The 22940-nt window shown below is 33.6% G+C and overlaps 1 protein-coding gene across 2 annotated transcripts in view; it reads right to left on the bottom strand.

The window, feature by feature from the left end:
* The window catches only part of LOC123527288 (uncharacterized), a 93752-nt gene that overhangs the window by 52720 nt on the left and 18092 nt on the right, over positions 1-22940 (bottom strand). The window contains exon 1 of one of the 2 annotated variants that reach the window (XM_053523274.1): positions 2028-2234. The exons of the other annotated variant lie outside the window; for it this stretch is intronic. The gene's annotated coding sequence lies outside the window, so the exon portion shown is untranslated. Of the gene's footprint in view, positions 1-2027; positions 2235-22940 lie in introns of those variants that run through there. 2 annotated transcript variants of the gene reach the window in all.

Genomic DNA, 22940 nt, shown 5'->3' with positions numbered 1-22940 from the left:
TTCTTCCAATAATAACGTTTGGATTCATGCCATAACGTTGGCATATTACAGGGAAAAGATCGATAAAATCTGTATTCTATATCTTACAGACGAATATATCATCTTTATTTTGAAATTCAAATTAACTGTTTTCTTGTCCGTAAAAATACTTATTTTACGTACAATCGATTCGAATTGCTGAGATATGTTGTTATATTATTATTTCTATTCTGATATGTAGTAGATGGTATACTTCATGGTGCATGAAAATCGCCAAACAAAGCAGATGGATCTGACGTCAACGTGTAACTATGAGTGTTTTAACAGTGTTAAAATACTTGAAGTAACATGTCTCGAGGAATAACATATGAGTGCGTAGACGTCTAGTAAGTTATTATATATATACATATATAATAAAAGATACAGTGTGTGTAAATTGCGTGTAACATCGCTCTGTTGTATCATTTTAATTCTGAAAAAAAATTATATAAAGAGTAGATCAAATTTTGTAGCATACTTCCTCGGCGCCTATATGGCGCCATATGATATTTCGACGAGACGTTAAATGTCCGTGTTGAACGGAAATGTGTGTGGATTTTTAATACTAGAATTACAAATAAAACATTACTTTATTTCATGAATATTTACCATAGCTGACAACGTATATGTTTAAATGTATATTGGACAATATATCACATTTATTTCATTGAAGAAAACAGTTGTCTCAAAAACGTTTTTGAAATCAAAATTAAGGTTATCTTTATAAAACCAGATTGTAATTGAATTATTTCATCCCAAACACAATTCGATACCGTCTTCTTATTTTCTCTTTGGGTAATAATCCAAGTCTTAGACTGGTCTGTCGCCTGATTTATCAGGGTTCAATTTTCAGATGCACAGGAACTGAACAACGAAGGCGTAAGCCTAAAAGAATATAAACGACGAACCGTGGTAAATTAGACGACAAACCACAATAATACCTTTTACATGTTTCGCACTTGAAACAATTCCAAACCCTTAGCATTCTTTGGACCCCACAACCGTACGTAATTCTGAGTCTGTGACCATAACAACCAGTTAAAGTCCATGTGTTGTATTTGGTTATTTCCTTTCAAATTGACTGTGTTTACATCACATGGGTTATTGAACCAATTAAGATGATAAATAGGTCTTTGATATTTATGTTTGATTTACATTCTGATGTCAAAGTTAACTGAAGTATATTGCGTATAATGAAGTATAATTAAAATAAATAAATAAATGTAGGTGTATTGTTTATCTAGTCTATTCTGGAGATTCTCTCAGAAAATGGAAAAGGCCATAGCCTATGAGGCAGTCCAAATGTAATTATCTTTCTATTGAGTTATTTGTAAGTTCTTAGCATAAAATATCAATGTTGAATTTAACAAATGAAAAGAGACGCTATATGATAAAGTTGATGTTTATGCATAAGATAGTGTTTATTAATGTTTAATCAACTACGTGCAGCGCAGTGTTTGAAATTATTGTTTGTTTCCGGATGACGTCAGAGCGAATAAAATCAATAACACACCTCTTGTCCCTTCTATACACATGACTAACTTGATTGATGAACGGCTGCAAGTTAATGCAGATTTAATAAAATAAATTTCCCGAAAATTTGAAAAGTACTGCAGTGCCACTGGACAAAAAATAATTTCAAACACTTGAGTATTTAAACATTCAGCATTGTTCCCCATGTTAATATAAATAATACAGCCTAAAATGTTAAATAATTTTAATCGAATAAAAGTTATGATTATATTTATAAACAAGGTTCGGCAGTGTCCTTTAATATTGTTTAAATGTTTTCTATTAAAATGTAAATGAAACAAATCATGATTTTTATAATATGTTGTCTAAAATTCAGAACATATCTTAAAAATATCTTAAAACGGCTTAATTTAGTCAATGAGAAACAACTTATTGCAACGTTAAAATACATATCGACATGACTATATCAGTTGAAACTATGCTCCATCACAATAAAAATAAGTCAGTCGTGACATATAGTTTAATATACTTCTTACCTTGCCGATAACTTATAAATCCCACATTTATGTATGATTAAATCCAGATATTTTTATATATATATTATCAAAGCACAGTAAAATATCCAGCCTAAATGTCTAAATCAAAATCTGTTCATTGTTCATTGTTCATATCGTTGTCATACAAACACAGTTTAACAAGCGATTAAGTCGGTTCTTAACCAGCTATGCTGTCTAATTGTGTACACAATTATTTGTATTTGAGTACATACTACTTATAAACAACGCAATACGATAGGTTAATTATGTCATTTGTACCATTAAGAGTTTCCTTTCGTTTAATCTGGAGATGGTATCAACTGTAACATGAAATACTTTTTAAGATATATGTCACTACACTCATTCTTAAGTATTGTAGGGGTGGTAAATCAAATATACAAGCCCAAAAGGATTTGGCTATTTCCTTAAAACCCTTTTTTTAAATATATAGATATATATATTAAAAAAGTCAGTAAAATCCTTGTGCAGGTATAAAATATATAAACGTTCAATTTGCAAGGAATTAACAGCAGTAGACTTGTATTTGTTTTTTTTTCAATTATTTAATTCTTCACTGCAAGCGCTTTCAATTGTACACACACATATATATATATATATATATATATATATATATATATATATATATAAAGAACTGTTGATAGTAGTTTTAAAGATAGGTGAATACCTTGTGTTTAAATCTCAAATGTAGCGAGATTTTGTATGTCTGAGCAGGATTTTATTATATTTTTGCATAAAGTCGATTCGTGAATGCAATAATTCGACAAATATCATGCTATAGCTGTTCTCTGATAGTACATGTAGGTATTCGGCCTACGGAAATGAGAATCATTTTATAATGTAACGGCAACCCGTGAGTAAATTTATTAGAACGCCGGCAACGTAAATATATTTCTAAAGTTAAAATATGATATTTACATCTGACACGTTATTTGTGATTTTCCCGTAACTCCCATTATATGAAAACTTTGGTGAGGTCATATTTTTTCAATTCAGTCTTATTTTACTAAAACATCGGGCACATTACCCTACCTTTTAATTTGCCGAATTTTCTAAGTATATTAATCTGAAGTTTTGAAAAAAAAATCATGGTTTAATCAAATACTAAATTGTAAACTGAAAAAAAAAAGGTCCGAACGTGCAGAACTACATTAAGCCAAAGTAGTAATTTGCAGGATTTTAGAAAAAATAATAAAAATGAATAAATACATTTGACATACCTGATACATCCATTCATACAATTTAATAATATACTACCTGCAACTTGAAACATCCGTGCACTTTGATAATACAACGCCTGAAGAATGTAATATCTGTTTATCGCATTCACACAAATACGTGCACAATAAAAACAGATAACTATCAGCAATATGCACGTGAATATTGGCATAAACACACAATCACAATCACAATGCTCGAGTTGAATTTAATCCAAATTTTTACCATTTCCCCAGTCAATGAACAAATTATATATTTCCGGTCCTATGATATTTTGTGTATTGATCATATTACATGTTTCACAAAAGAAATGAAATACATACATTCGGGTCGTTGCGAAGGGGTCTGGGTTGTGGATGCGGGGATAAGGTGTGACTATAATTTGCATCATGCATTCTAAATGCATAATGAAAATGATAACATAAATAAATAACAAAACTATAAATGATGAACTATGATGTAGCTATTAGCATTCATAAATATTAAAAGCATACTGTTCAAATGTTATATATTAAAATGGAAAAAAGTTTCGATATATCTTTATAAAATAAAAACAGCCTCACGGTTAATATTTATTTTATGACAGATGTAAGGCGTAAAAAAATTGTTTGTTTCCGGTATCCCGACCTACCCTTAAGTTTTGGCCCGATCCTAAATGTTTTTATGGCCTTGGAGAATTTTTTTTTCACCTTTTAAACAAAAAATTGCAAAACTGCACTATTTATGCTTTAAACATGGCCAGTAATGTTAGAAATCAACTTATTGATGCTCTAAAGGCATTACTCCTCATTTGTATTCATTTTTGACACAAAAATAATTTTCGAAAAGTTTCCCTTAATAAAAAAAAAGTCCAAAATAAAAAATATTTCCCACCTACCTACCCTAATTTTTTAGCATGTTACCGGAAACAAAAAAATTTTTTCGGCCTAATATAGATTTTTCGTATCAATCTCCAACTTCAGTTTCCAGACACTGCCATCATGTATAAATTGGGCTGAATTTCAGCCGAGTTATATCTTTCATTTTTTAATTTTGTTGCACGAAGTTTGAATCTCATTAGTTATATAAACGAGCAAAAAAAAATGCAGTAATAATAAAATTACTTTCTTTATATAGTGTTGTGACGCGCACATGCTAACAACGTAAACACAGTCGGAAAATTTGACAAATAGCGTATTGCAGAATTAATATACTTTGAACACTTTCACTATTCACTTAAAGTTTGTGAAAATAAATGTCAATTTTCCTGTAGATTATGGCAAGCATTTTGATTAAGCGTGTCGCATTGGTTTACCATCGTCACGTAAATTGCTCGGAAGCAGGGATGATTGTTTGAAGGTTGACTCTTGGATATAACTTTTGGCATATTTTATTTCACCAAACAATTGAACTTACAAATATTCAATGCAGATTTTAATCCGCTTCAAAACACAAATTTATGCATATTTCTAGTCTTAAACTGAAAAGACAAGTGAAATACCTGTATGTTTTGTAAAACAAAAAAAGGTTTAACTTAATACAAAGCATTTGTTGTTTTTTTAACATCGTAACGGCTCGGCCACTGCAAAAACTACTATGCGTATCATAAGAGAAATTACGTTACAACTTTTCGAATTTTAACTGCTGTCAAAAGTGCATTATTACATGGTAAAGATGGTTGCATTTAGCCACAGATACCTCATCGAAATGCAGTATATATTGTATTCATATATCTTGCTATAATCCGATTACGACGAAGGGGCTGGTTGTTTTAACAGTGTAATTAGTAGCATCTTTTTGCACCTCTTCAACCTGTGTGATTATAAATGTGACAATGTGTGCATAGTCTTTTAATGTGACATTGTGTATTAACATGACACATTGTATAAATGATAATTAAAATATTGCTATCAATAAAGGAATTGCAAATAAAAAAATAGATGACTTGTATAAAAAGAATTATTCGGAAAGATATGCATGGTGGTTGCTTTTGAAACAGTTAAAAGTCTGGCTGTTTTTAAATTATCTATTATTTGCATACTGTTTCGTCTTTCTTCATATAATATACTTTAACTCGTATTCTGTGTATTCCTTAGTGACCAACAACAGAAGGTTATTCTACAGGGCTAGTAATTATATATTCATTTATTAACGCGATTTGTCATCTAGAAATCTCTAAATATTAATAATTAGACAGGAATAAATGTTTCCGATATGAATGTAGTTGTCCAATAATTCATTCAGTATAAAGTATTAGGTAACTACAGTCCTATCAGAAACAGATACAAATGTAATTAAAATGATTTTGTCTGCCAGGTTTTGTACTGGTAAGGATTGAAATTTCAAATCGGTATTCTTTTTTAGTGCAATATGCCCGGTGTGTAGCAACAATACATGCGAGGCAGTCTTTTCTGAAAAGGACAACTTCAGGCCTCTTATTTGTGTTGCAGACATTCAAGTGTATCTCAGAAATTTAAAGTGCCTTGACCGGGATTCGAACCCCTGACCTGTGGATTGATAGTCAAGCGTTTTACCACTAGACCACCAGGCCACTGTTATTAGTGTAATAAAAGATATTGCTAAGATATTGGACATGACCAGTTAGAAGTTTCCTTATGTGTAACAATAACATTTATTAGTAATTTTAAAAAAGAAATAAGACAAAGTGCATTCTTCAGGAAAATCCTTCACATGTTCACAACGGTCTTAAAATAATAAAATGCGATGGTATACCAACATTTTGTACATTTGAAAGAAAATAATAATGAAATGGATCCGTTTCCAGTTATAAGTGTTATTATACGTAATGATAAAATTGTGGCAAAACTTCTTTTATTTCTTATTTCAAGACTGTCATATGACAGCAACATGACATGCCAGCCAAGGTGATAATTAATGTCTTTCGTAAATAATGTCAAGATTAATCTGTATTACAGATTTTAAATGACCTGTGACAACCTATATCTTAAGAGCAGACGGTTTGTATTGCAATGCTACATGAAGAGAGAATCTAGTGGCTTATTATCATGGTCTCTAGCGAGATACAGTTACTGTAACTGTTATCAGTTAATACAACAGCACTTGATACTAATCTCTGTTTTGCCTCTGAAAAAAGTCAGTAATAGTGTTGAATGGAACGTACATTTTCAGGGAGAATAATATGTAGTTTAGGTGTATTGTCTTGTACTGTAAAAAATGAGTGAAGACTGAACTTTCTCCAGATACGCAGTCTGACATTGCAACTGCATTTAATAATTATACGTGCTATTCAGACAGTATCCTTCTTTCATTAATCAAATTGACACAATTTATCCCCGGGAGCTCTGATTCAAATAAAACTGACAATTTTGATATTACTACTACTACATTTTTTTGTTTTACTTTTCTCAATTATTCATGCATATAAAAAGTTGTGATAAGAGTAATTACTTTAAATTTTTATTGTAAATTTCCCTCATCTATGTTCGGATGTACCCTGTAAAACAGCTTATGGCGTTTCCATTTCTCAAATTATTAGATTCCACAGAGTTTGTAATCATGTTGCGTTGTATAATTCCAGGATTTAATCAACCAGCACAGTTCTGTCTGGCTGCTGTAAAATGTTTCATCGTACTTAAGTCAATCATTGTCAGGCCCGTATCTGTTTACATGTGCTGGGTGGGGGATGGGGGCGTGAGTGGTGTTGCACATTGTAGTACCTCTCAGTTAAAGACTCAGTTAATTGAGTCCGCTATTATTTTGCTTTGTTGTGCTCCGGAGGAATTGAGATCTTATTAATGAACGGTATCAGTATATTTCCTATGCATTCCTTAAGCGGCATAAATGAATACCAAATGACGATTTGCAAATGTTGTAACCAATGTAGTTCCTCTTGCAGTGCCAAAATTACACATGTCTTAAGTTTAACTCTATCTGATTTCTGTCTGATTCAAACTAGTCTAGCATCGGTACAGCTTGAACATATGTTTATTCATTTCATTATCATATATTTCAGCTCTATAGTATTCGGTACGAAAAGAAGACACTGCATCAAAAACATTTCCTATACTAGCCCAGTGCTCTAAACATTATTCCGTACAATTAATTGCTTTTATTATCTTTTGTACCTTAGTTATAGTAAAAAAGCAAAATACTTTACATAAATATAAACCTTAAACTACTTTGTGGTCAACTTTGAACACGATTCGTGTTTTGATATGTAATTACAATTCTTTGATGTATGTTTATGTTGCTTGTTCTGTTGTATATTTTTTCCTTAAATAAACCAATGTTTAAGGTTTCTATTTAGTTCTTCGGCTTAGTTACGGTGACACGCTCACTTAAACGTGGATCCTTTGACACATTTACCTTTTAACCCAAAAGTAAGTAATGAAATAACATAAACAAAATAAGATGTGCAATCATAACAGGAAACCGGCAATCAAAAAAAAATCCAGCTAAAATCACATTTCCAGTAACCATGGATTAGTGCGCCTCTGCTTCTGTTATTTTATTTTTATATTACAGGTGTTTTGTTTGTTAATATCAAATGCCGAATTCAAAATATGAAAAGATACACTATTTTGTTCGGTGGCAGGGGAGTGCAGATTTGCGAATTCCACATTGACGTGTGGGTACCAGTGTTGAAATATCCATAGAAATCTCGTTTTTGCTTATTTTTCTTTGAAACTACTGTGGACTATTGCAGATACTATAGACTATATAAAGACGACTCTCCGGTCCTATGCATCTGTCGCTTTCCATGCCAGATGTAGTGAAAATTGGCCAAATCACCCAAATTTTATAGACCAAAATTAGCCTAACAGGGACTCACTTCAAACTCTGCCATTCATCCATTCTGTATTTTTAAATCCAATTTCGTAGCATATATGTATAGTGCGAACATAGATGCATACCCAGGTGGTGTGGAATGTGTCTCCCAACCACCACTTTATTTCCCTAATTTTCACTTGAAAAAAAGTGGATGGATAACAGCCGAGCGTCTGGCCGACTTTTTGTTCTGATGTTTATGTTTTAGCCTCAACCGGAAGTACGGAGCTAGGGATTTTAAAACACCCGCCATGTAGAATCATTAACCGTTCCTCATTCCCCAGATATATTAAAGAATTAATAATGATAAATAACCAGTAAGATATATATGCCTTTATATCTACCCTGCCCTGTTTATACAAAAAATCGACCGGGGCCAAACTACGAAACCGCTCCCCTGCCACCTTAAGTTTTTAAGATGTTTAAATAAAATAAAATGTAACCTGTCCTGAATCATAAGACACTTATAGTGATATCAACTGAACAAAAAGTGTTGCCGTACCTTGCAAGATAGCCGGAGAATAAGCCAACAAAAGTGCCCACCCCTCCACGCCAAAATCAGCCAAAATTTGCATTCTGAATCAAAGTAACCCCGAAAATCTATTTACTGCCTTTAAAGTTAATTTTACATGATATTTACATTTTAAAGCCTTTCAAATGTTAAAACCATGTACTTTTAACATAATTTTGGTATACAAAATGCAGATTACCGTACTTACCCTATAGGGACACCCTTTAAAGGCCGCCCATCCATCCTTTGGGGCCACCCCAGCCACTATATAGCTTAATGGCATTGCTAGATATAGACACGTGTTGCTTTTAAACAAAATGGCATGAATAGTCATTATCTACGCACTAATTTCTTCTTTTGGCCGTTTTATGATACGAATCCTACTGGCTGGGGGACCTTAGCTTCATTATTATATGGCCACCTACTGCCATTTTGGGACTCGCTAGGCCGAATTTAGTACTCAGAAATGAATAAAAACCACTATAGGTTACAGTTCATTCCGTAATGGGTTTAAATACATGCAAAAAGTCAATATTTGAGTGGTTTGAAAATTTGTCTATTTTCCTTAAGGTGGCAGGGGAGTGCAGATTTGCGAATTCCACATTGACGTGTGGGTACCAGTGTTGAAATATCCATAGAAATCTCGTTTTTGCTTATTTTTCTTTGAAACTACTGTGGACTATTGCAGATACTATAGACTATATAAAGACGACTCTCCGGTCCTATGCATCTGTCGCTTTCCATGCCAGATGTAGTGAAAATTGGCCAAATCACCCAAATTTTATAGACCAAAATTAGCCTAACCGGGCCTCACTTCAAACTCTGCCATTCATCCATTCTGTATTTTTAAATCCAATTTCGTAGCATATATGTATAGTGCGAACATAGATGCATACCCAGGTGGTGTGGAATGTGTCTCCCAACCACCACTTTATTTCCCTAATTTTCACTTGAAAAAAAAGTGGATGGATAACAGCCGAGCGTCTGGCCGACTTTTTGTTCTGATGTTTATGTTTTAGCCTCAACCGGAAGTACGGAGCTAGGGATTTTAAAACACCCGCCATGTAGAATCATTAACCGTTCCTCATTCCCCAGATATATTAAAGAATTAATAATGATAAATAACCAGTAAGATATATATGCCTTTATATCTACCCTGCCCTGTTTATACAAAAAAATCGACCGGGGCCAAACTACGAAACCACTCCCCTGCCACCTTCGGTTGTTGTTTGTTACATACGTTACAACGTTCAAGCAGTTGTCTGCATTGTCCGAAAACTTTATATAACAAGAGGACCATGATGGTCCTGAATCGCTCACCTGTCCCCACATGACCCAGTTTTGAACTGATTATGACCTAGTTTTTAAGCTCATGTGACCCAGTTTTGAACTTGCCCTAGATTTCATCAAGATAAAAATTCTGACTAATTTTCATGAAGTTCCATTGAAAAATATGGCCTCTAGAGAGGTCACAAGGTTTTTCTATTATTTGGCCTAATGAACTAGTTTTTGAAGGCACATGACCCAGTTTTGAACTTGAACTAGATATCATCAAGGTGAACATTCTCACCAATTTTCATGAAGATCTCATGAAAAATATGGCCTCTAGAGAGGTCACAAGGTTTTTCTATTTTATACCTACTGACCTAGTTTTTCACGGTACGTAACTCAGTTTCAAACTTACCTAGATATCATCAAGGTGAACATTCAGACTAATTTTCATGAAGATCCATTGGAAAATATGGCCTGTAGACATGTCAAAAGGGTTTCCTACTTTTAGACCTACTGACCTAGTACAGACCGAAATTGACTCAGTTTAAAACTTGAACTAGATGTCATCAAGATAAATATTCAGACCAACTTTCATATAGATCTCATGAAAAATATGGACTTTAGAGAGGTCACAAGGTTTTATTATTATTTGACCTACTGACCTAGTTTTTGATGGCACGTGACCCAGTTTCAAACTTGACCTAGATATCATCAAGTTGAATTCTGACCAATTTTCATGAAGATCCATTTAAAGTATGGCCTCTAGAGAGGTCACAAGGTTTTTCTATTTTAAGACCTACTGACCTAGTTTCTGACCGCAGTTGACCCAGTTTCAAACTTGACCTAGATATTATCAAGATGAATATTCAGACCAACTTTCATACAGATCGCATGAAAAAAGTGGCCTCTAGAGAGGTCACAATGTTTTTTCTATTATTTGACCTACTGACGTAGTTTTTGATGGTATGTAATGCAGTTTCAAACTTGACCTAGATATCATCAAGGTAAACATTCTGACTAATTTTCATGAAGATCTATTGAAAAATATGGCCTCTGGAGAGGTCACAAGTTTTTTTTTCTATTTTTAAACCTACTGACCTAGTTTTGAACCGCACTTGACCCAGTTTCAAACTTGACCTAGATATCACCAAGATGAACATTCTGACCAGCTTTCATAAAGATCCCATGAAAAATGTGACCTCTAGAGTGGTCACATGCAAAGGTTTACGGACGGACGGACGCACGCACTGACGACGGACGCTGCGCGATCACAAAAGCTCACCTTGTCACTTTGTGACAGGTGAGATAAAATTGGATGCAGCTTTTAGTAGACTTTGCTTTAAGTTAAAATGATTTCTATTTCTCGGTTATACACAATTCAATGTAACGTTAAAATACCTGTCGATATGATTTTTCGTGTCCTTTTATAATTTCAACTTTAATCGTAGAACATATCCATTAAGTCACTCATTTTCACTATGCACACATTAATATCTTACTTAACTCACCTTAATTTCCTTTAAAATCTAGACCAAAACACATCTTTTACTAGTTTCGACTTTTTTGTGTTTACCAGAAGTAAACAATGTACAATACAAACGACTTTAAAAAGCTAGTAGCTGATACATTCTGATATAATTATTATATGGCAAAATTAAAAAGAGCATATTATAAAAAGCCTACGCTTGATTTACTGAAGCCGGAATAAGGCTTTAAATTCTATATTAAAAACAGATTAAACAGCTGATCAAAATATGTTTTATAGGGACAATTCGTTTCAAATTTACGGCGTATGCCGTTTTGCCTCGGGCAACCGGCTAGGCGTTCGATTTGTTTCCCGGCAGTTCGAATTACCGGGTCTATCCGGCGTAGGCCGATGTGCGCCGGTCTAGCGAGATAGGCAAAGTGGCAAATCATATATAGTCGCGATATAAAATCGGTTAAACATCTGAAAAATTGGGTTAATAACAATAAAAGTAGAAACACACTACAAGAAATATTTTGCTAACTTTTTTGACAAGGCCTCAAATGAAAATCATAATAAATTGGAACTTTATCTTTTTTATTTGCAGCTCACGTGGCCGGCGTATGCCGAAGCGTTCGTTTATTATTAAACCGGCGGAAATTATTTTCTTGCCGTTCACGTGACCAGCATGTTCCGGGTTGAGTGAAACGAATTGCCCAATAATTAGATGGTTAAAAACTTGCCACTTTTAATACTACACATGAAATTTTACAGTTAGTCACATTTTAAACAAAAGCATTATGAACCTTTAACACTGAAGGCTACAAACCTGCGCAACAAGTAATATCATAATATGCTTAAAGCTGAGTCTATATAACATTATCAATACAACTTAACAAACGTATAAGTTTTCTTAACCAGCTGCATTGTCGAATATGTATTAGTCACCATTTAATCAACTTAAGGTTCCTTATTAAGTTTAATCTGTGTCGGTATCTGAAACTGAGTATCTTTTGAGAATATCTCTTTAATTTTTCTATAAGACTTAACTGTGGTGTAAAAAGATATTTTCTGTTTGAGTTCCGAATGCATCATGTTCTACAGAGTGCATCTAACTGTATCATTTTGTATTTCAGAATTAGGCTGAATCCTATTTTTGCGTGGCATCGAACATGTGGACTAAAAACGTAAAATGTCATCTATTTTACACTTATAAACGTTCGTCTGTATACTCGTGATTTTATTTCGTAAATTTTTAATAAGACCTGGTAATATACTGCGGAAATTGATAAATACTCTTGTATTAATTTTTACTGTACATGTATGTGAAATTTACAAACAAAACTACATCGCATTTAAAAAGAGACATTATGAACACTTCAACTTATAACTGAACCGAAAGCAGCCTAAAGAACAAAACAACTAATCTGATATAAAATTATTTGCATGTACGTAGAGTTTCGAGGTAAATGGTTTTCGTGAAAATCGTAGCTTATCTTAAGATTGCAAGTTTTTAGAAAAAGTAATAGACGATTAATAAATGCACAACATACCTGCTAGATCCAACCGTACACTATAATAATACACTGAATGCAGGTTGCAACGTCTGTTATTCTAGTTATATTACTTTCTCATAAAATGCACGGACAATGAAAGAATACTCGTATGAATATTGGCATTAACCAAAATGATCAATGCTCGAATTGCATTTTATCCCAATTTGTCATAAAAGATAATTATTCGTTCCTGGAACAGTTTGTAGCTCACCAGAGCCAAAGGCTCAAGGTGAGCTATTCTGATCACTCACCGTCCGGCGTCAATCGTCCGTCGTCCTTTGTCCGTTGTCCGTCCGTAAACGTTTACTTTAAACGACATCTCCCCATAAACCACTAGGCCAATTTCATCCAAACTTCACAGGAATGTTTCTTGGGTGAAGCTCTACAAAACTTTTTAAAGAATTTAATTCCACGCAGAACTCTGGTTGGCATGGCAACCGAAAGGAAAAACTTTAAAAATCTTCTTCTCAAAAACCAGAAGCCCTAGAGCTTAGATATTTGATACGTAGCATTGCCTAGTGGACCTCTACAAAATTTATTTAAACATGACCCCCGGGGTCAAAATTGACCCCGGCGCAGGGGTCACTTGATTTTACATAGGAAAATCATCAAAAATTTTCTAAAAATAAACCAGAAGGCCTACATCTTAGATATATGACATGTAGCATTGCCTAGTGGACTTCTACAAAATTTGTTCAAATCATGACCTCCGGGGTCAAATTGACCCCGCCTCATGGGGTTACTTGATTGTACATACAAAAATCTTCACAATTTTCTAAAAATAAACCAGAAGGCATAGAGCTTAGATATTTGACATGTAGCATTGCCTAGTGGACCTCTACAAAATTTGTTCAATCTTGACCCCCGGGGTCAAATTGAACCCGCTCCAGGGGTTACTTGATTGTACAAAGGGAAATCAACCAGACTTCGACAAACTTTGTTCAAATCATGACCCCCGAGGTAAATTTGGCCCAGCCCCAGGGGTTACTTGATTGTACATCGGAAAATCTTCCAAACAATTTCTAAAAATCATCAGTTTGACATTTGAAACATGTAGCTTATATTACTCAGGTGAGCGATCCAGGGTCATCATGACCCTCTTGTTAGTGTTTGGTGTCGTATTGGCCAGGGTCGAGTTTCCACATAAGGGGCATTTTAGAAAATGAAGTGCATTTCTGAATAATTAGACAGTCTACAATTCAAAATGGCGAATATCGTGTTTCAGATATTCTGTAATCTTTTTGCTTTCTATGGTATTATGGCACGCAGATGCAAATACAGTCTTTGTTAAAGTAGATAAATTTTACAGAGATCTAAGGAAGATTTGAATAGTGAGAAAACGGTACCATGTTTGAGCTTTTCCAGATTCTATAGTGTAATTTTGATAAGAAACAGAGCTAACATTGGCAGAGCATTTTCTGAAATTGCCAAAAAAAGCGCTTCTTTTGACATCAAATTTCTCAACCGGGAGAACTTAAAATTCTGGGCTTGAAAAGTTCAAAAAGATGTGGCAGGAAAGGCTTAGTTTCTCGAAATCTCGATTTAAGTAAATAACAATCAAAATATTAACGTATATGTATATGGCCTTGCTACGGGTAGACCTTTGTCCTGGAGAAGAGGCCCGGATATTATTTGCACTCGTACAAATATAAGCAATTTTATCCATGATTTCGACAAGGTTCGAGTCCGTTTGGCAAGGAAATGCACACTTACTGTACACGAACGTTATAGATACTACCATTTGAGACCAAGTCGGTAACAAGGGATCCTCCAGAGTTTGACGGAAGGTCATAGAATGTTACCTAGTAGTGTCCGAACTAAAACTATTTTAACATTTTGACCATATCTGTAAAAAAAATTACAGCTATAATATGACACCACGTTAAAACAGAACAGACATGATGTTATAATAGAATCATATCTCGTGTAGACTGACACTTTTTTTACTATGCCAAACGTGTAGTTTATATAACAAGTAGGTATATAAAAGATTTTATTCCTTTACTGAATTAGTTGGGAACTTCTTCGTTCTGGCTTATCAATGATCAACACAATGCATTCGTGACATTCATTAAAATAAAACATTTAGTGGGATTGGGAAATTGCGTCTCTAATGATTCAATCTAGTAACATAAATACATACATGAATGCATAATACTAACTGTTATTGTTTGTAGTAATTCGTTTGATTCATGACTAAATATCTTAATAATCTTTTGCACCTATATGTATAGTGTGCATCCTTATTGTCATTACAATATTTTAGTAACCTACGTTCCAATTGTTCAGTATTGCATATTATATCTTATTCTAATATTTGCATTAAAAGCAGGTCATTTCAAGATCGACACAAATTAAACTAATACTATACTGGCGGTAAAGTGCCAAAAAGGTTCACAAAAGATGTGAAATCTAGTTGTTATGTTCTTGACCCAAAACGAAAAAAAAACATTTACTTTGACTACGACTTCATTGAAACAATTGCTTTGAAAAAGTATAGATTTTAGCGATACAACCGATTACAAATTGTTTTAGTCGCAGCGACTAAATGTTTGTTTTGAGTGAATATGAATATATCTCACTTAGAAGTGAGAAAATTTCAAATATTTTCACGAGCGCGTAGCGCGAGTGAAAATGTGAAAATGTTCTCACTAATAGGTAAGATATTTTCCATATTCACGAATAACAAACACATTTTCTTTTTATTTTATGCTTAACTGCGTTAAGATGTGCATTGTGCAATAAATTTTAATCTCAGCGCGGGAAAGAGACGCGCGTAAACAGATATGAGGTCAGACGTTTGTGACGTTAGAAAGACGCATACAACATAAAGTTCCATTTTATTTTATTTTTAACTGTATAACGTTATGAAATTCTCATTAAGTGAAATAATTTGAATCGATAAATATACTATAAAGAACAAAGTGCGACTACAATTTTCAATTGTTCCGTCAAATCGTACAGTTGGATTGAATATTTAACTTATATGACAGTGCTTGCTTTTAAAATATCTTGTAGTATATATAATCGTATTCTATGTGTTACTTAGCGCCCAACAAGCGAATGTCAGTTTAGAGCTATTCTTAGATATATCTGCAAAATTAATATGAGATAGGGCTGTCAATTCAAATTTTTTTAAGGTATATGATCAATAATACAAATTACATAAAAGTGGACTAAAACATTGAAGTTACATCAAAACAATACATATTCGTACCAACAAGATCGTTTTAATATTCAATCAATTGCACAAAAGTATTTTTGAATGATATATAGTAGTGATCACGTATACCTGGGATAGCCCAATAAAGTACATGTACTTATTTTCATTGGGGTCCCTGACATTAATATCTACCTCAGTATCTATTTTGGCCAACAATCTGAACAACTTTCAGATTGAAACATTCGTGCAGATATATATACATAATAAAGTATGAAACATCCTTGGTTAGTTTGTATTAGACGCTAGACAGATTTTTGTTTAACAGCTTTAGTGTCTTAAAGGAAATGTTATAACATAAGGGCGCTCAAAAAAGTAAAGGGATGATGTTTTAATCATGGAACTGGTCGTCTGCAAACACTGATAAGGAACGAGCTGAGTCAAACTTTCATTTATAATTATAATATATATTATACACACAAACGTCTTAAATATCCGTAGTTGGTTTGTATAAGACTCTAGCTAGATTCTTGTTTATTCACTTTAACGTCATTATCTCACAGCTTTGTTTACTGCTTCACGTTGTCTAATTTGTATCTCGATTTAAACATCTGATACAATTAGATAACCCTATATTAATTTATAATCTACGCCAATAAACAACAATACTTCATAAAGAACTCTATTCTCATACAATCACTTATAAAACACAAGGAACATCTAGAAATAGTTTTCTAAACTTCCAGTTTAGAATGAGATATGTCTTGGTCGTGGAAAAAATTTAAAATAACAGATAAAGGTTGCTCTCCAACTGCTAACAACTGCGTAAGAGCGTAGCGAGTTCTGTCTTGTTACATTTTGTCCTATGCTTATTCGTTCATAATAGGCAGGCACATTTAAACATAGTTAAATACAAACTTGTATCTTCAGTTTAAAAATGGAAAAGAATTATAATGTAAATATAAGAAATGAAACTTTTTTTCGGTGTTCATGTGAAAAAATATTTCGTTTCTTAACTGAACGTAATTATAAAATCGTAGCAAGATGCCTTTTATTCCTGATTTCCAGACTGCCATATGACAGCAACATGACAGCAGCAGGACATACCAGCTAAGGTGATAATTAATATCTTTCGTAAATAATGTCAAGATTAATATGCATTTAATTTACAGATTTTAAATGTGTCAACCTATATTTTCAAGAGTGTTTGAAAGCAGACTTGAAGTCTCCAAAGTTTGTATTGCAATGCTCATTACAACATGAATCTAGTGGCTAATTATTGTCTCTAGCTGAAACTGTTATCAGTTAATAAATACAACAGCACTTGATACGAATCTCTGTTTTGTCTCTAGAAAAGTCAGTAATGGTGTTGAATGGAACGCACATTTTCAGGGAGAATTATATGTAGTGTAAGTGTATTGTTTTGTACTGTAAGAAATATGAGTGAAGATTGAACTTTCTCCAGATACGCAGCCTGACATTGCAACTGCATTTAATAATTACTCGTGCTAATCAGACATTATCCTTCTTTCATTAATCAAATTGACACAATTTATTCCCGGGAGCTCTGATTCAAATAAAACTGACAATATTGATACTACTACTACATTTTTTGTTTTACTTTACTCAATTATTCATGCATATAAAAAGTTGTGATAAGAATAATCACTTTAAATTTTTTATTGTAAATTTCCCTCATCTACGTGTACCCTGTAAAACAGCTTTTGGCGTTTCCATTTCCTGTTTGTAATCATGTTGCGTTGTATAATTCCAGGATTTAATCAACCAGCACAGTTCTGTCTGGCTGCTGTAAAATGTTTTGCCGTACTTAAGCCAAGTGGTGTTACATTGTCAGGCCCGTATCTGTTTACCTGTGCTGGGTGGGGGATGGGGGCGTGAGTGGTGTTGCACATTGCAGTACCTCTCAGTTAAAGACTCAATTAATTGAGTCCGCTATTATTTTGCTTGGTTGTGCTCCGGAGGAATTGATATCTTATTAATGAATGGTATCAGTATATTTCCTATGCATTCCTTAAACGGCATGATTGAATACCAAATGACGATTTGCAAATATATTAACCAATGTAGTTCCTCTTGCAGTGCCAAAATTCCACATGTCTTAAGTTTAACTCTATCTGATTTCTGTCTGATTCAAACTAGTCTGGCATCAGTACAGCTTGAAGATAGGTTTATTCATTTCATTATCATATATTGCAGCTCTATAGAATTCAATACGAAAAGAAGACACTGCTTCAAAAACATTTCTTGTCCTAACTCAGTGCTCTAAACATTATTCCGGTATAATTAATTGCGTTTATTGTCTTTTGTACCTTAGTTATATTAAAGTAAAACAAACTACTTTACATAAATATACAGTAAACCTTAAATTAACTTTGAACACGATTCGTGTTTTGATATGCAATTACACTTCTTTGATGTATGTTTATGTTGCTTGTTCTGTTGTATATTTTTTCCTTAAATAAACCAATGTTTAAGGTTTCTATTTAGTTCTTCAGCTTAGTTACGGTGACACGCTAACTTATACGTGGATGCTTTGACACAATTACCTTTAACCCAAAAGTAAGTAATGACATAACATAAACAAAACGAAATGTGCAATCATAATAGGAACCCGGCCATCAAAAAAATCCAGCTAAAATCACATTTCCAGTAACCATGTATTAGTGCGCCTCTGCTTCTGTTATTTCATTTTTATATTACAGGTGTTTGTTTGCTATTTGAGGTTCTGGTCGTGTAACTACGCGATTGTTGGAATTAATTCTACAAACAAGGTACCATTGAAGTTATGTTCATGATTATAGTGTGCACATCATATAATTTAATTATAATATATCAACTAACTTTCATATTAATAAGAAAGTATATTTCTATGTAAGCATCCTGGTGCCGGCACAGATATTGCTTAGTCCTGCATGCTACATACTAACTCCTACATATGGCTTCCTAACTCTTATGTACGACGTAGGACGCAATAACCCATACTCTGACCTTAAAGTTAATGAGTCTAATGTATCTCTATTCTTCATTACAAGTAGTATAGGGGACTACTTGTGTATTAGGTTTTGGATGCCTACTGACTACATAGAATAAATTACTGTATTTATGACACAGAAAGGACTTGTATAGAACAACAATGATAAATATAATATTATTAGTATTTCCATATCCAAATAAACGTATTCCACTCGATTCTATCACCCCTCCTTGACCAGACAATTCCAATATTTCTACAGCTCAAGTGAAAGCCATATTACACTTATCTCCTTAGTATTTACTCTCGTAATCGATATCAAATGCCGAATTCAAAATATGAAAAGATACACTATTTTGTTCGGTTGTTGTTTGTTACATACGTTACAACGTTCAAGCAGTTGTCTGCATTGTCCGAAAACTTTATATAACAAGAGGACCATGATGGCCCTGAATCGCTCACCTGTCCCCACATGACCCAGTTTTGAACTGAGTATGACCTAGTTTTTGAGCTCATGTGACCCAGTTTTGAACTTGACCTAGATATCATCAAGATAAAAATTCTGACCAATTTTCATAAAGATCCATTGAAAAATATTGCCTCTAGAGAGGTCATAAGGTTTTTCTATTATTTGACCTAATGAACTAGTTTTTGAAGGCACATGACCCAGTTTTGAACTTGAACTAGATATCATCAAGGTGAACATTCTCACCAATTTTCATGAAGATCTCATGAAAAATATGGCCTCTAGAGAGGTCACAAGGTTTTTCTATTTTATACCTACTGACCTAGTTTTTCACCAAACGTAACCCAGTTTCAAATTTTACCTAGATATCATCAAGGTGAACATTCAGACTAATTTTCATGCAGATTCATTGGAAAATATGGCCTGTAGACAGGTCAAAAGGGTTTCCTACTTTTAGACCTACTGACCTAGTACAGACCGAAATTGACTCAGTTTAAAACTTGACCTAGATATCATCAAGATAAATATTCAGACCAACTTTCATATAGATCCCATGAAAAATATGGACTCTAGAGAGGTCACAAGGTTTTTTTATTATTTGACCTACTGACCTAGTTTTAGATGGCACGTGACCCAGTTTCAAACTTGACCTAGATATCATCATGGTGAATTCTGACCAATTTTCATGAAGATGGCCTCTAGAGAGGTCACAAGGATTTTCTATTTCAAGACCTACTGACCTAGTTTCTGACCGCAGTTGACCCAGTTTCAAACCTGACCTAGATATTATCAAGATGAATATTCAGACCAACCTTCATATAGATCGCCTGAAAAAAGTGGCCTCTAGAGAGGTCACAAGGTTTTTTTCTATTATTTGACCTACTGAATTAGTTTTTGAGGCATGTGACGCAGTTTCAAACTTGACCTAGATATCATCAAGGTACACATTCTGACTAATTTTCATGAAGATCTATTGAAAAGTATGGCCTCTGGAGAGGTCACAAGGATTTTTTTCTATTTTTAAACCTACTGACCTAGTTTTGGACCGCACTTGACACAGTTTCAAACTTGACCTAGATATCATCAAGATGAACATTTTGACTAGCGTTCATAATGATTTCATGAAAAATGTGACCTCTAGAGTGGTCACAAGCAAAGATTTACGGACGGACGCACGGACGACGGACGCTGCGCGATCACAAAAGCTCACCTTTTCACTTTGTGACAGGTGAGCTAAATTTGGATGCAGCTATTAGTAGACTTTGCTTTAAGTTAAAATGATTTCTATTTCTCGATTATACACAATTCAATGTAGCTTTAAAATACCTGTCGATATGATTTTTCGTGTACTTTTATAAATTCAACTTTAATCGCAGAACATATCCATTAAGTCAATTATTTTCACTATGCACACATTAATATCTTACTTAACTCACCTTATTTTCCTTTAAAATCTAGACCAAAACACATCTTTTACAAGTTTCGACTTTTTTGTGTTTACCAGAAGTAAACAATGTACAATACAAACGACTTTAAAAAGCTAGTAGCTGATACATTCTGATATAATTATTATATTGCAAAATCAAAAAGATCATATTATAAAAAGCCTACGCTTGATTTGCTGAAGCCGGAATAAGGCTTTAAATTTTATATTAAAAACAGATTAAACAGCTGATCAAAATATGTTTTATAGGGACGATTCTTTTCACATTTACGGCGTATGCCGTTTTGCCTCGGGCAACCGGATAGGCGTTCGTTTTGTTTCCCGGTACTTCGAATTACCGGGTCTATCCGGCGTAGGCCGATGTGCGCCGGTCTAGCGAGATAGGCAAAGTGGCAAATCATATATACTCGGGATATAAAATCGGTTAAACATCTGAAAAAATTGGGTTAATAACAGTAAAAGTAGAAACATACTACAAGAAAACTTTTGCTAAATTTTTTGACAATGCCTCAAATTATAATCATAATAAATAGGAACTTTATCTTTTTTATTTGCAGCTCACGTGGCCGGCGTATGCCGAAGCGTTCGTTTATTATTAAACCTGCGAAAATCATTTTCTTGCCGTTCACGTGACCGGCATATCCCGGGTTGAGTGAAACGAATTGGCCTATAATTAGATGGTTAAAAACTTGCCACTTTTAATACTACACATGAAATTTTACAGTTAGTCACATTTTAAACAAAAGCATTATGAACCTTTAACACTGAAGGCTACAAATCTGCGCAACAAGTAATATCATAATATGCTTAAAGCTGAGTCTATATAACATTATCAATACAACTTAACAAACGTATGTTTTCTTAACCAGCTGCATTGTCGAATATGTATTAGTCACCATTTAATCAACTTAAGGCCTTATTAAGTTTAATCTGTGTCGGTATCTGAAACTGAATATCTTTTGGAAATATCTCTCTAAATTTTCTATAAGACTTAACTGTGGTGTAAAAAGATATTTTCTGTTTGAGTTCCGAATGCATCATGTTCTACAGAGTGTATCTAACTGTATCATTTTGTATTTCAGAATGAGGCTGAATCCTATTTTTGCGTGGCATCGAAGATGTGGACTAAAAACGTAAAATGTCATCCAATTTACACTTATAAACGTTCTTCTGTATACTCGTGAATTTATTTCGTAAAGTTAAATAAGACCTGGTAATAAACTGCGGAAATTGTATTTCTTATATTAAATTTTTCTGTACATGTATTTGAAAATTACAAACAAAACTACATCGCATTTAAAAAGAAACATTATGAACATTTCAACCTATAACTAAACCGAAAGCAGCCTAAAGGACAAAACAACTAATCTGATATAAAATTATTTGCATGTACGCAGAGTTTCGAGGTAAATGGTTTTCGAGAAAATCGTAGCTTATCTTAAGATTGCAACTTTTTAGAAAAAGTAATAGACAATTAATAAATGCACAACATACCTGCTAGATCCAACCGTACACTATAATAATACACTGAATGCAGGTTGCAACGTCTGTTATTCTAGTTATATTACTTTCTCATAAAATGCACGCACAATGAAAGAATACTCGTACGAATATTGGTATTAACCAAAATGATCAATGCTCGAATTGCATTTTATCCCAAGTTGTCATAATTATTTGTTCCTGGAACAGTTTTTAGTATTTGGTGTCGTATTGGCCAGGGTCGAATTTCTACATAAGAGGCATTTTAGAAAATGAAGTGCAGTTCTAAATAATTAGACAGGCTACAATTCAAAGTGGCGAATATCGAGTTTCAGATATTTTGTAACTTTTTTACGCTCGTACTATCAATGGCATTATGACACGCAGATTCAAATACAGCCTTTTATAAAGTAGATGAATTTTACAGGGATCTAAGGTAGATTTGTATAGTGAGAAAACGGTACTTTGTTTGAGCTTTTTCAGATTCTACAGTGTAATAAAACTTTGGTAAGAAACTTAAAATTCTGGGCTTGCAAAAGGACAA

Source organism: Mercenaria mercenaria, chromosome 14, assembly GCF_021730395.1.
Source record: "Mercenaria mercenaria strain notata chromosome 14, MADL_Memer_1, whole genome shotgun sequence".
NCBI classification, from domain to species: domain Eukaryota; kingdom Metazoa; phylum Mollusca; class Bivalvia; order Venerida; family Veneridae; genus Mercenaria; species Mercenaria mercenaria.
The sequence above is the reverse complement of the archived record's forward strand: the minus strand, read 5'-3'. Positions and strand labels throughout refer to the sequence as shown.